Genomic DNA, 15,833 nt, shown 5'->3' with positions numbered 1-15,833 from the left:
TCTTGTGTATATCCCCACCTCTCAGTCCAAGGTGCATCTGATCGATCCCCCTCACCTTAAAACCTGAGGGGTCCGATCGATGATGCAGCCTAAAGTGGCGGGGAATAGTCTTGAGAGTGTCAACGTCCTCCAATTTGACCTGTTTTGCGGCCATAATATCTCTTACATGTTCCCTTGTCCGGACTCTAAGTTCCCGACTAGTCAACCCGACATATATTAGATTGCATTCACACGTGGCGTAATAGATCACGCCCGTGCTATTGCAAGAGATATAATGTCGTATATCAAATGTCTTAGAGCCGTTAGAGGACATAAAAGATGTTGCCCGAATAATATTGCCATAGCGACACGCGATACACGATCCACAGGGGAAAGAACCGAGTAAAGGTCGCCCGGTAGGAAAAGATAATTTGTTATGTCTTGAATAATGACTGTGGACCAGCATATCGCGTAGGCTACGGCCACGCCGGGCCGTCATAAGAGGACGTTCGGGCAGAGTGTTTTTAAACACAGGCTCTGTCTGTAAAACAGGCCAGTGTTTGGTAAGGATACCTCTGATGTGTTCCCATTGACGGTTGAACGATGACACAAAACGGATCTTGGGTATCGTGCAGTGTGTCTTATTGGGATTAAATCTCAACAGGAGCTGATCTCGTGGGGCTGACCTCGCACGTTTATATGCCTTTTTTAAAGATCTCGCACTATAGCCTCTCTCCTTAAACCTCTCACGCATCTCGTTTGCTCGCTCCTCAAATACCCCCGTATCGGAACAAATCCGCTTAAGACGGATAAATTGTCCCGTGGGGATAGCATTAATAGTACATTTCGGATGGCCAGAGGATGCGTGGAGAAGGGCATTAACGGAGGAAGGCTTGCGATAGATGTCAGTGGACAACAAGCGCTGGTCAGTGATGGATACATTAATATCCAGGAACTCCACCTTATTAGAATCAGCATGAAACGTAAGATAGATGTTAAAAGAGTTGGAGTTCAAGTGACGCACAAAGCCCTCAAGCTCCGAGGTGGTTCCCCCCCAGATGACAAAGATGTCATCAATGTAGCGGAGCCAGCACTGCACATGGGAGCTGGCCGGCACGCCACCGCCGAAAACCTCCCTCTCCCAGTAACCCAGGAAGAGGTTTGCGTACGATGGCGCGCAAGCCGCCCCCATCGCAGTGCCGCGCCGCTGGAGGTAGAACCGTTCCCCAAAGGTGAAGGCATTGTGCGTCAGTATGAACTCCAATAACTCCAGAATCAGCTGTTGTAGGGTAGGTGCCCAGTTGCTCATACTCAAGAAGTACTCAACCGCCTGCAGACCATGTTCATGACGGATATTGGTGTATAGCGTCTCAACGTCCAAGGTCACCAGTGACACGCCCACGTCCGCCTTCAGGCCATTAAGCCTCCTCAGGACGTCTGAAGTGTCTCTGACATGGGAGGGCAGCGTCTCAACCAAAGGTTGGAGATAAAAATCTATAAACTTGCAAACTGCATCGCATAGCCCTCCAATGCCAGAGACAATCGGACGTCCAGGGGGAACACGAGGGTTCTTATGTATTTTTGGTAAGAGGTAGAACGTGGGCGTCACCGGCAGCCTTGGAAGAAGACCATCATAGATCTTTTTTGTAATGGTGCCTGCGGTAAGAGCGTTCTCGAGTATGAGAGTCAACTGGGTTACATAGGTGTTGGTCGGATTTGAAGGGAGCATCTGGTAAAACTCGGTATTCTTCAATTGCCTGTATACCTCGCGTTCATACATGGTGGTAGGCCAAATCACCACGTTACCCCCCTTATCCGCTGGTTTAATCACAACCCCTTCTAATTTCTTCAATTCTCCAAGAGCCCGCTGATGTTTTACTGAGAGATTATTAGATATATTGCTCTTGGAGAGGGATTTAAGGTCTCCCATGACTAGGTCATGAAAGATCTGAACCTGGGGGCATAGCGAAAGCGGGGGGAACGTGGTGGAACGCGGGTGCAAGTGTGTAGGGAAGATGCCAGATGACTCACCAGATGCCTGGCCCTCCAATTCCTCGAGTGTACGTACTGCCTCCTCTTCAGCCTCAGTGATGGATAAGCCTGGACCAGGCTTTTTGAAATGTAGCTTGTGGAGGGTCAACTTTCTAAGGAAGAGGTTCAAGTCCTTTGCAACTGTAAAAAGGTCAAAATTACAGTTAGGTACAAACGTTAACCCCAATTTCAGCACTTCAACCTGATCGTCAGAAAGTTTAATTTGAGACAAATTAATCACCTCCAGTTCGCTATTATTGCCTTTTTTGGCAATTGCACCCGAAGAGGGTTTAGGGGGACCAGAAGATGCCTTACTGGATCGATTTTTCCCCACAAATCCTCTGGTCACAGGTCTCGATGAGGCTTGCACTGTCAAATTCTCGTCCTCCACTGAGGAAATCGAGGAGGCAGATACCGAGGCTGCCAAACCAACAAAATGCCTTCTACGACGCACATTTCCCTTCCAGCGATATACTTGTTGGGTCTTGTAATCGGTGACATCCCGTTGATATTTTTTAGTTTTGTTTGAGACCAGCTCCTTTTCCCATTTAGCAAATTCTTTATCCATTGTTTCATTAAAACTTGATAATTCCACGGCCGTTAATTCTTTGGGTAGCCGATCCAATAAGATTGCAATCTCTCCGTCAAGATCACGGATAGAGGCCTCATTATTTTTGATCAACAACAACATAAAGGACCTGGAGCACGCAGAAGCTGCGTCCTCCCAGTCACGTTTAAAGGCCTCATCCGTGATGTTAAAAGAGGGAAAGACTTGTACCCTAAGGCCCCTCGGTATTAGGTCACGGTCAACATAACGCTGCATAAACACCTTATTCCACCACAGTCTCATCCTGCGGTTATACAAAAGCTTAAGCTGGTTGCAGAGTTCCCTGTGCGATCTAGAGTCCGCCATGTTATCCACTTCACCCTCAGCGTCAAAGACCTTATTCAATTGGGTCTGCCACGTGGTTTCGCGGGCCCTATAATCCATACTGTTCAGTAACAACACTGTGAATAGACACAGAAACGAACAATTGAAAAACGTAGAACAGTAAAATTGGATTTTTACATTAGTAAGAGGCAAAGACTTCTGGGGACATATATGTATACAAAGAGAAACAAAGTCATTCATTTTTGCCAAAATTGCTCCATACCTCATAGCCAACAAGTTTTAAGAAATAGTCATAAGCACGAGTGTGCAAATAAGAAATTCTTTAATGAACAGGCAATGATAAAACACAGGGTATGGGTATATAAAGAGTATACAAAAGGTTACAGAGACATGGAGGGTGATTGATTCCCCAAATGTGACTGCATAAAAAATCGTACCAGATTAATCATATGTAGCTCACTGGCATGGTTAGTGCTAGAAAGAGGTTATTACATACATTAGTGTAACCAGAAAGGTCAAACAGCTGCAAGAATAAATGTATCGGCTACACTTGGAAGAAAACCATATTGCACAGAACCAGAGACCAGTCCAGAGCTTACCACGGTAGCAGGGGGAGCAGGCACACAAGGGGGCAGTCCCAACACGTGTTTCGTGTGGCGACTTCTTCAGGAGACCGTGGATAACATAGGGGAAGGGGGGGTCTAATATACCTGCCGTACTTATGTGGGATTGGCAGCAGGTGTCGCGGTTCCATGGGGCACGGAGGCGCGGCGTCAGCGTGGGCGGCTGCTCCAGCGTCATCCGGGTAGGGAAAGTTCCCTTGTTGACGTCAGTGAGCCCGGAGGACGCTGGGAGGAGAGCCGTCCCTACTGCGCATGCGCGATCCCGCAACCAGGAAGTGCGATCGCAAATCCCATATTAAGTACTGGCAACAGTGAGGGCAAGTAAAAATACATAAATATCCAGCAAATCACATCAGATATCCTACATAAGGATGGTAACTTGGATATAACAAGTGAACCTGCAGTATAGTACATATTAATTCTGATAAGAACAACCCAGGAATATTTATATCGAAAGATGTCAGTAGTCTGCTGTGTTTTGCAGCACAATAATAAACAGGGATACATACATTGGGTCAAATCTGTCACAACAGAAAAACATACAAACATCGGCGTTAGCCCTATTATAATACACAAGGTTCACTGTATTGATTATCCATAGTAGTTTTTGTGCTGAAATCCATTTTCCTTATTCGTATCTGTGTCTTCAGTGTCGTGAGTACTGAGATAATGGCTTCGAAAATGGACAGTATGAAAAAATCCGGCAGGGATATTAGACCCGAACAAAGTAAACTAAGAAAAAGTTTACAATAGTGATGTGCATTGTAGTGAAACACACAAGTAAAAAAGGAAATAAATATGGCTCACCATATGATATTATGCTGGTTAATTCATGTTGTAGAGAAGGTCAGACGGTGCATGGAACAAGGTAGGCTCAAACGTGATTGCAACAAGAAGAAAAAATATCCAGCAGCAACGTCTTCATAGGGAAAATATTTTTCTTAAAATTCCATTTTATTGAAAACTAATTAAAAATCATAGTGCAGAAAGTTATAAAAACGCAGTTGACGCATTTCAGAAGTTAGACTTACTTAATCATAATGATAAAATATTTTCCCTATTAAGACGTTGCTGCTGGATATTTTTTTTTCTTCTTGTTGCGATGTGCATTGTAGATGAGTTTAGATACAAGTTTAATCCAGCATAGCTCACACAGATATAAGAGTAATAGTGTACAATAGGTACATGCAGTGTAGGGAACATTTCATGATCGAAATAGGAATTGGTAGTTGTAGTGTCTGCTAAAGAGCTGTCAGTGAAGCATGTAAATAAGCAATGCTACTTATTACTGGCTGCTGAAAAGTATGCAAAAACAGTCATAGGTCTTGTTACTTTATGTGTGGCATAACAAAATAGCAAGTGAAGTATCTAAAAAGTAGTCCTTGGCAATTGTAATTGCCGGGTAAAAAAAAATCTGCAAACACAGTTATAGGTATTGTTACTTGTTAGTGCCTGGCCTAAAAAGTTTTCCTAGGATAGTATCTAAAAAGTGGTTCTAGGCAATTTAATTGCCTGCTGAAAATTCTGAAAACACATTTATAAGTATTGTTAGTTAGCTGTGAGTGGCCAAAAACGTTGCTAGGGAAATATCTAAAAAGTGGTTCTTGCCAATTTTAATTGCCTGGTCAAAATTCTGCAAACACAGTTATAGGTATTGTTACTTGAAAAAGCGTGGCCTAAAAAAAATCCTAGGGAAGTATCTGAAGAGGTTCTGAGCAATTTTTATTGCCTGCTGAACGTTATGCAAACACATTTATGGGTATTGGTATTAAGCCATGTATGGCTGAAAAAGTTGCTATTGAACTATCCAAAAAGTGTTTCTTGCCATTTTTAATTGTCTGGTCAAAATTCTGCAAACACAGTTATAGGTATTGTTACTTGAAAGTGTGTGGCCTAAAAATATTCCTAGGGAAGTATCTTAAAAGTGGTTCTGGGCAATTGTAATTGAAAATTGTTGAAAACTACGCAAACACATGTATAGGGTATTGGTAGTTAGCTTTGTTTGGCCCAAAAAGTTACAAGGAAACTATATGAAAAGTTGTTCTTGCCAATTTTAATTGCCTGGTCAAAATTCTGCTAACACAGATATAGGTATTGTTGCTTGTTAGTGCCAAGCTTAAAAAAAGGTGGTAAGGAAGTAACTAAAAAGTATGTCTTCACAAATTAAATTGCGAGCACTAAATTATACAGTGAAATTCTGGTGGCAATTCCCACACGAACACGTACCAATGCAACCATAAGAAGCAGTGCATCATCAGCCACAACTCTGGCTGTTGCCCGCTGCAGTTGCAGGTCTGCAGTTCCCAGGAAGGGTTGCCTAGCCTGGGCCTTTTTTGAGAACTTGAAGGAATGATTAAACTTTTGTTATCTGCCAAAGTTGTAAACAACGACTCAGTAGAGGGAAAATTTCAAACAATTTGGCAACTACATGCATGAACAGGCATATGCACGACCATCATGCATAACTGAGTGTTGTAGCCCACAGCTACTGCTGTTCCTGTCCTGAATATGAAAGTTGGGGGGACTCAACATAATTTTTTTTAAAAAACTTAAAAAACACAAATGCTGCAAAACAGCTGCCCAAGCTAGCTATCTCTTTATCTGTTGAGCTATTCTATCTGTGCCACCCTGGTTTTAAAGAGCCCAAATCAAAAATAATTGGACAATTGACTCTCAGGCTGTTTCCTGGGCAGGTGCGAGCAATTCCTTCATTATTTAATTCTCAATTAAGCACATAAAAGGCTTGGAGTTCATTAGAGGTGTGGTGCTTGGATTTTGAAATTTTTGTTGAGAAGGAAACATGCCATCAAAGGAGCTCTTCATGCATGTGAAATATTCCATCCTTCATCTGAAAAGAAACAAAAAAAACACCCGAGAAGTTCATATAATATGGCTAAATCCACAGTTTGGTACATTCTGAGAAAAAAAGAAAGCACTGGTGTCATCAAAAATGCAAAATGACCTGAACGCCCACGGAAGACAATGTTGGTGGATGATCACAGAAAAATTACCATGGTGAAGAGAAACAAAGTGACCTACACTCTCCAAGATGTAGGCATATCAATATCCAAATCTGTCATAAAGAGAAGACTACATAAAAGAAAATACAGAGAGTTCACTGCACGGTGCAAGCCACTCATAAGCCTCAAGTATAAGAAGGCTAGATTGGACTTTGCTAAAAAAAAAAAATCTTAAAAAACCAGTATAGTTCTGGAAGAACATTCTTTGGACAGATGAAACCAAGATCAACCGTTACCAGAATGATGGAAAGAAAAAAGTATGGCAAAGGCATGGCACAACTTATGATCCAAAGCACACCGCATTATCTGTAAAACACGGCGGAGACAGTATGATGGCTTTGGCAGCATGGCAACCAGCGGAACTGGGTCCCTAGTGTTTATTGATGATGTGACACAGAACAGAAGCAGCCATATGAATTCTGGGGTATTCAGAGACAAAATGTGTGCTCAAATCCAGCAAAGGCAGCCAATTCGATTGGTTGGTGTTTCATAATACACATGCACAGTGACCCAAAACATGAAGCCCAAACAACCCCTGAATTTATTAAAGTATAGAAGTGGAATTTTCTTGAATGGCCGAGTCAGTCAGCTAATTTCTACCCAATAGAGCTGTATTTCATTTGTTAAAGACTAAACTTCAGACATAAAACCCACAAACAAACAGCAACTGAAAACCGCTGCTGTAAAGGCCTGACAGAGCATTAGAAAGGAGGAAACACAAAGTCTGGTGATGTCCTTGAGTTCAAGACTTCAGGCAGTCATTGCCAACAAATGGTTTTCAACCAAGTATTAGAAATAAACATTTTATTTCCAAATATGTAATTTGTCCAATTACTTTTGAGCCCGGGAAATGAATGGATCGAGTTTAAAAAATGCTTTAGTTCCTCATATTTTATGCAATCATTTTGTTCAATCTTCTGAATTAAAGCTGAAATTCTGAACTTCAACTGCATCTGAATTGTATTATTCAAAATCCATTGTACAGAACAACAATATGAAAAATGTCTCTATCCAAATATGCACTGGAGATCAAAATTAAAGAAAAACACACAATTTTCTAAATGTTAAGGTCATTGTGTAGTCCTATATGATTATATCCTAATATAAGTAAACTAGCAGTACTTTAAGCTTATTTCATAAATTTAATTTTTTCAAACAAACATAATAAAAATGTAAAATTAGATAATTGTAAAAGAACACTGATAAAAATTAGAGAACACTTTCAGATACCTGCAAGTTATTGGTGTTAATCTGGCACCTGGTGCTAATTTCCTTAATTATCTTACAAACCCTATGTAACTGGTAGCCTTACTTTACACTTTGCACTGACTTTGCAAAACTAGTGTGCCATTCCAAAGTGACTTAAACCTTCCGGCAGCAGATTGTCCAGATAATGGCCAAAGAGGTGAACCTATCAGCCATTGTAAGATATTTTGGTAGTTTGAAGTCTGCGATTTCGAGAATGTTATTTTCTTACAACATCACAAACTCTTTCAAGTCCCCCAAGAAGGCTGGTCACCTCAAAAGACAAATGCAAGAGAGGACAGGCTAATGCAAAGAATTACCATAGTAATCAGCAGCTCAAATTGCTCACCAGTTCAGCACTGAACAGGGAAAGGAACTGTCTAGTCATACAGTGTCACGATGTTTAAGAGTATTTGGACTAAAAACCCACTCCCACTCCGCAGTGACCAAACCTTTCATTTGCAGAAAGAATCAAAGGCTCCACTCACCTTTGGCATGTTCTGTGGACAGAGGAGAAGTGGTCAACAGTTCATTTTAGTGATGAAAGCAAGTTTAATTTATTTAGGTCTAATGGGAAACATTATGTTTGTCGATAAACTTTGGAAAGACTGAACCCAAAGTGTGTTAAGAAGCCAGTGAAGGATGGTGGGGGACGTTTTATGGTTTGGGGAATGTTTTCTGCAGCAGTAGTTGAACCTCTCATACAGCTACATGGCAGACTGAATGCAAGTGTGTATCGGAACCTCCTTCAACAACACGTGGTTCCTTATTTGCGTTCATGACTCAATCAGCCAGCAAGAAGCAGCTGAAGGCACCGCGGGAATTGAGGACAGGTGATAATTTTTATTGTGTGTAACAACGGCATAATAGGGGACAGGAAGGGGACCAGTAGGAGGACATTACTAAAGGATGAGCACATTACTGCAGGGCACATTACTGCAAAGGACATTACTAAACAATGGGCACATTACTATAGGGGATATTACTAAACAAGGGGCATATTACTAGATGGCCCAAAGAAGGGGCACAAGGATAGGCACATTACTACAACGGGGGGGGGGGGCAAGGATGGGCACATTACATTTTATTGGGATCTATTTTTATTTTTGAAATTTTCGAGTAGCTGCTACATTTTCCACCCTTTGCTTATACTCGAGTCAATAAGATTTTCCAGTTTTTTTGTGGCAAAAAAATAGCCTTGGCTTATACTCGAGTATATACAGAATATCCCTAACTCTATATATTAACTGGAAAAGTTGGGGGTTGTCTTATATGCCGGATAATACGGCAATTCACTAATGTGCAAGCGCTTCAAATAAGTTGGTACAGTGCTGGCCAAAAGTATTGGCACCCCTGCAATTCTGTCAGATAATACTCAGTTTCTTCCTGAAAATGATTGCAATCACAAATTCTTTGGTATTATTAACTTCATTTATTTTGCTTGCAATGATAAAACACAAAAGAGAATGAAACAAAAATCAAATCATTGATCATTTCACACAAAACTCCAAAAATGGGCCTGACAAAAGTATTGGCACCCTTAGCCTAATACTTGGTTGCACAACCTTTAGCCAAAATAACTGTAAAAAAACGATACGGTAACCATCAATGAGTTTCTTACAATGCTCTCCTGGAATTTTAGACCATTCTTCTTTGGCAAACTGCTCCAGGTCCCTAAGATTTGAAGGGTGCCTTCTCCAAACTGCCATTTTGAAATCTCTCCACAGGTGTTCTATGGGATTCAGGTCTGGACTCATTGCTGGCCACTTTAGTAGTCTCCAGTGCTTTCTCTCAAACCATTTTCTAGTGCTTTTTGAAGTGTGTTTTGGGTTTTTTTTCCTGCTGGAAGACCCATGACCTCTGAGGGAGACCCAGCTTTCTCACACTGGGCCCTACATTATGCTGCAAAATTTGTTGGTAGTCTTCAGACTTCATAATGCCATGCACACAGTCAAGCAGTCCAGTGCCAGAGGCAGCAAAGCAACCCCCAAACATCAGGGAACCTTCGCCATGTTTGACTGTAGGAACCGTGTTCTTTTCTTTGAATGCCTCTTTTTTTTCCTGTAAACTCTATGTTGATGGCTTTTCCCAAAAAGCTCTACTTTTGTCTCATCTGACCAGAGAACATTCTTCCAAAATGTTTTAGGCTTTCTTAGGTAAGTTTTGGCAAACTCCAGCCTGGCTTTTTTATGCCTCGGGGGAAAGAAGTGGGGTCTTCCTGGGTATCCTACCATACAGTCCCTTTTCATTCAGATGCCGACGGATAGTATGGGTTGACACTGTTGTACCCTCTGACTGCAGGGCAGCTTGAACTTGTTTGGATGTTAGTCGAGGTTCTTTATCCACCATCTGCACAATCTTGCGTTGAAATCTCTCGTCAATTTTTCTTTTCCTTCCACATCTAGGGAGGCTAGCCACAGTGCCCTGGGCTTTAAACTTCTTGATAACACTGCGCACCATAGACACAGGAACTTCCAGGTCTTTGGAGATGGACTTGTTGCCTTGAGATTGCTCATTCTTCCTCACAAATTGGATTCTCAAGTCTTCAGACAGTTCTTTGGTTTTCTTTCTTTTCTCCATGCTCAATGTGGTACACACAAGGACACAGGACAGAGGTTGAGTCAACTTTGATCCATGTCAACTGGCTGCAAGTGTGATTTAGTTATTGCCAACACCTGTTAGGTGCCACAGGTAAATTACAGGTGCTGTTAATTACACAAATTAGAGAAGCATCACATGATTTTTCAAACAGTGCCAATACGTTTGTCCATCCCCCTTTTTTATGTTTGGTGTGGAATTATATCCAATTTGGCTTTATGACAATTTTTTTTTATTTTTTTTCATTGAAGACAAATTAAATGAAGATAATAATACCAAAGAATTTGTGATTGCAATCATTTTCAAGAAGAAACTGAGTATTATCTGACAGAATTGCAGGGGTGCCAATACTTTTGGTCAGCACTGTATATAGGATCTAAGAAACAAATAATTATTTAAAGTGCAAATGTTTAAATTCAATCCACATATACAGTAAACTTTTATTATATGATTAACCCTTGTTTATTTGGCTATTTGAGCAGCAGTTTGATGGGATATGGATAACTGTAAATGTTAGTATTTATCTGAAATACGGAAATAACCAATGCTGCTGCATTTATGTTAATTCACACATGTATGTTACTAAGCAATGGGCTGGGGCCATTTGAATACAAGAGAACCGTGTTGAATTTGACTTCATACATTTCTCTGCACTAAATAGAATTATATGAATCAATTGATACCTTTTTATATATATTTTCTCATACTTTGTAGACCACACCAAGATATTTTGTGAAGTGTGGTAAGAAATGTTGTACTAAATCTTTTTGAATTAAATTTAATATAAATGGATTCACAGTTTTTTTGTGTGGTTTGCAAATTCTATGATTATTAATTACAAATGTCATGTGTTTCAGTAGTTGTGGTCCTTACTAACACTCCTTGAATAACCTATTCACTGTATATGTGGATTGAATTTAAACATTTGCACTTTAATTAATTATTTGTTTCTCAGATCATATATACAAACTTATTTAAAGCACTTGCACTTTACTGAATTATTATTTATTTTATTGTTAACACTGAATTGTTACTTGAAGGAATTCAGCATCAAGAGACCAGCATCTAATTATATTTTATAGTATATATAACAACTAATTATTGTAAAATTGAATACATTTAATATGGAAGATATTCCACATGGAATACTGAATTTGTATTGAATTGCTATTATTATATTGTTATGCAGCCATTTGATTATATTATTGTCTTGCCTGGGTCTAGTATTTTTATCCGGTTTTTAATGTTTTTTAAAATGTGTCACGTGTGTATTGTTATTTAATAAAGGATGTTATTTTTCATTTTGTGGTTCTCTAATGTTTGGATTCATTCTTCAGGAATCAACAATAACAGGTACATTGTTATACCCAATGAAGAAGCAGGCTAGCTCCGAAGCGCATAGTACTATGTACAATAAATCTGCTGATTTTAATGAAAATTCCTCTAAGCCTATCCGGCAGCCCGGCATTACAACAACTCTCTCCTGCTTCACTGAATTACTTCACCCCATAGGGCTGCAGCAGCTGGTTTTCCATGCTACCAAATTAACTACAGTAGTTGTGACTTGCACAACTTACCCAGGTGAGCGGTGCGCACAGGGATGACGTCATCGCTGTGCTAAACACTCTCTACACAGATCAGCTGGCCAGCACACAGGAGGACATCACGATGCTGCAGACAACAAAGAAAACTCTTTGAATAGAAGGTATGTCCAAACTTTTGGTCTGTACTGATATATATATATATATATATATATATACATGTATATATATATATATATATATATATATATATATATATATATATGTATATATATATACATATATATATATATATATATATATATATACATATATACATATATATATATATATATATATATATATATATATATATATATATATGAAAATATATATAGTACAGACTGAAAGTTTGGACACACCCTCTCATTCGAAGAGTTTTCTTTATTTTCATGACTCTGAAAACTGTAGATTCACATTGAAGGCATCACAACTATGAATTAACACATGTGGAATGAAATACTTAACAAAAAAGTGTGAACAAACTGATAATATATCTTATATTCTAGTTTCTTCAAAGTAGCCACTTTTTGGTTTGATTACTGCTTTGCACACTCTTGGCATTCTCTTGATAAGCTTCAAGAGGTAGTCACCGGAAATTGGTTTTCTGTACTGTATATTAGAGATGAGCCACCCTCTAGAGGCTCGAGTTCGGTTCGGTTTGTCGAACGGAGGCCGCGTTCAAGTTCGGTTCAGCGAGCCGTTCGACGAACCTCTCGAACCACATTGAAACCAATGGGAGGCAAACACAAACATATAAAAACACATTATAAATGTACACATATAGTTAATAAACATTGCCATTACACTTACCTGTCCCCGCCATGCGTTCTGCACTCTGTCTCCCGCTGCTTTTCCTTCCGATAATCGCTGCGTCCTCCCGGTAACCAGCACCGACATAGGACCTATCGTGACGTCAAAATAGCATATGACCAGTCACGTGTCTATTATCTCATTGGCTACAGACTGGTCACATGGCTTTGACGTCATGCTAGGACCTGTCAATGCATCTCTCCAGTACGCGGTGATTGTTTGTGTATCTCCGTCTACCAGCGACATGCTCTGGCACACGATCGACTCCCCGTTCTGCTTCCCCATTCCGTTATTCACCGGCTGCCACAGCTGGTCAATAACGGAGATCACTGTTGCTATAGCAACGCACCTGTCAGCGGTGACGTCACCGCTTACAGGCAGCAGCTTCTGGTCACTCACGGAGTGAAAAGACTGCACGGGAACAGCAGCGTCTTCCTCCCATGCAGCGCTGCTGATGTAGCAGAGCTGCATGGGTTGAAAGAGAAAGAAGACAGAAGAGCAGGATCGTGGAGGGATAAGAGGGAGTAATAAACATGGAGTGTCTTGGTATTTATTTCTATTAAAGTATTTTTTCTCTGTTTGGTGTCTGTTTTTTTAACCCTTTATTGGAGATTCTTAATGGCTGGGTCAAACTTGCCTGACATTAAGAATCTCTGACTTAATACTAGCTAGTAAAACAAAGCTAGTATTAACTCATAATTACCCAGCAAGCCACCCGGCTCGAGGGCTGTTAGAAGAGTTAAATACAGCGCCAGATGATGGCGCTTCTATGAAAGCGCCATTTTCTGGGGCGGCTGCGGATTAAAATTCGCAGCAGAGGGGCCCAGAAAGCTCGAGGTAACCAATCCCCAGCGTCCCAGTTCTACCTGGCTGGACACAAAAATGGGGCAAAGCCCACGTCGTTTGTTTTGTAATTATTTCATGAAATAAGTGAAATAATTAAAAAAAACGGGCTTCCCTATATTTTTGGTTCCCAGCCGGGTAAAAATAGGCAGCTGGGGGTTGGGGGCAGCCCGCAGGTGCCTGCTGTACCTGGCTTGCATACAAAAACATGGCAAAGCCCACATGATTTTTTTGGTGGGCAAAAAACTCCTGCATACAGTCCTGGATGGAGTATGCTGAGCCTTGTAGTTCTGCAGCTGCTGTCTGCTCTCCTGCATACACTAGTGAATGGAGCATGCTGAGCCTTGTCATTCTGCAGCTGCTGTCTGCTCTCTTCCATACAGACAGATAGCAGCTGCAGAACTACAAGACTCAGCATGCTCCATCCAGGACTTTATGCAGGAGTTTTTTGCCCCCGAAAAAAATTATATGGGCTTCGCCATATTTTTGTATGCTAGCCAGGTACAGCAGGCAGCTTCGGGCTGCCCCCAACCCCCAGCTGCCTAGTTGTACCCGGCTAGGAACCAAAAATATAGGGAAGCCCTTTTTTTATTATTTCATGAATTTCATGAAATAATTAAAAAACAAATGACATGGGCTTCGCCATAGTTTTGTGTCCAGCCAGGTACAACTAGGCAGCTGGGGATTGGAATCCGCAGCACAAGTTAGCCCAACCTTTCTGGGCCCCTCTGCTGCGAATTGCAATCCGCAGCCGCCCCAGAAAATGGCGCTTTCATAGAAGCGCTATCTTCTGGTGCTGTATTCAACTCCTCCAGCTGCCCTGGTGACGGGTGGCTCGCTGGGTAATAATGGGGTTGGAGATAGCTATATATTATCAATTGGCCTTAAGCCCGAAATTCATGGTGTCACGCCAATATTAGACATGGCCACCATGAATTTCTAGTACAGGTAAAAAAAAAACACAACACACAGAAAAATATTTTTAATCTAAATAAAACACAACACAATTAGTGACTCCATCTTTATTGAAACAAAGAACCCCCCTCTGCAGTAATCCTGGGTCAAGGGTCCCGTGCCGACCAATCCGGATGCAATATCATCTGATCGATTTGCTGGAAGGCAAAGCGATCAGATGATGTGTCAGGTTCAAGGGCCTGAATCACATGACACAGCAGCTGATTGTATAAACGGCTTTCATACAATCAGCTGATGCATCAGTGCAAAAACATCCCCCAAAATCTACACACCTGTGTGCAAACTCCTTTCCTACGGACAAAAAAAAAGAGAGAGAGAAAGAGAGAGAGAGAGAAAGAAAGAAAGAGAAAAAGAAAAAGAGAGAAAGAAAGAAAGAGAGAGCAAGAAGGAAAGAGAGAGCAGGAGGAAAGAGAGAGCAAGAAGGAAAGAAAGAGCAAGAAGGAAAGAAAGAGCAAGAAAGTTCTACCGAGCAAACACCAGGTCAGCCTATCCAAAGACAACTGAAAACTTCTGTTAGTGGATGGGCTACTCCACCTCCTTTCTTTGACAGCCGCATTGTGGTAGGACATGACAATGAGACCCAGAAAGTCGAGTTATAGACAGCTTTCCAGGCTGAGTTTCAGCAATGGCTGTCTCCACTGAATCTGGAGCCAGAGAAGGCCATGTGCAATAACGATGTGAATATGATGGCTGCCCTAGGACGGGGCAACCTCACACATGTGACTTGCATGGCTCATGTTCGCAACCTTGTTATACAGTAATTTCTAGTCCACTATCTTGGCTTGGATTTGCTGCTGCAGAAATCACGGTGGCTTTGTGCTCACTTCCGCCATTCAAGCGACTCATCAACTTGCAGTGCTACAGAGTAGAGATAAGTGAACCTGTTCTTGAAAGGTTCGCAAATTTCAAATTTGGTATGAGCCTGAGCTTGTTTGTTCAGGCTTTGCAAACCTGAGACCCTCGCCAAAAGATGGTAATGTTTGTTTTTGTTTGTTTTCTTCCCTGAACCCTGGCCGCATTTCCAAAAATGCTTTTTTTACTAGCATTTTTCTACTTTTGGATGTTATTTTGGTGCTGTTTGATGTGGGGATGTCTAAAATAAGTGGAGAAGCTAGGGACTCTGGAGCTTGAGAAGCCAGATGCGAGCGGCGCCATGGTTTTTTTTCATAACTTTATTTGTGGATGTTGCTGCAGCCAATCACAATGCAGCAAACATCCACAAGGTTCAGACAGA

This window comes from Anomaloglossus baeobatrachus, chromosome 4 (assembly GCF_048569485.1).
Source record: "Anomaloglossus baeobatrachus isolate aAnoBae1 chromosome 4, aAnoBae1.hap1, whole genome shotgun sequence".
Lineage (NCBI taxonomy): Eukaryota > Metazoa > Chordata > Amphibia > Anura > Aromobatidae > Anomaloglossus > Anomaloglossus baeobatrachus.
This window is presented reverse-complemented; position numbering follows the sequence as displayed.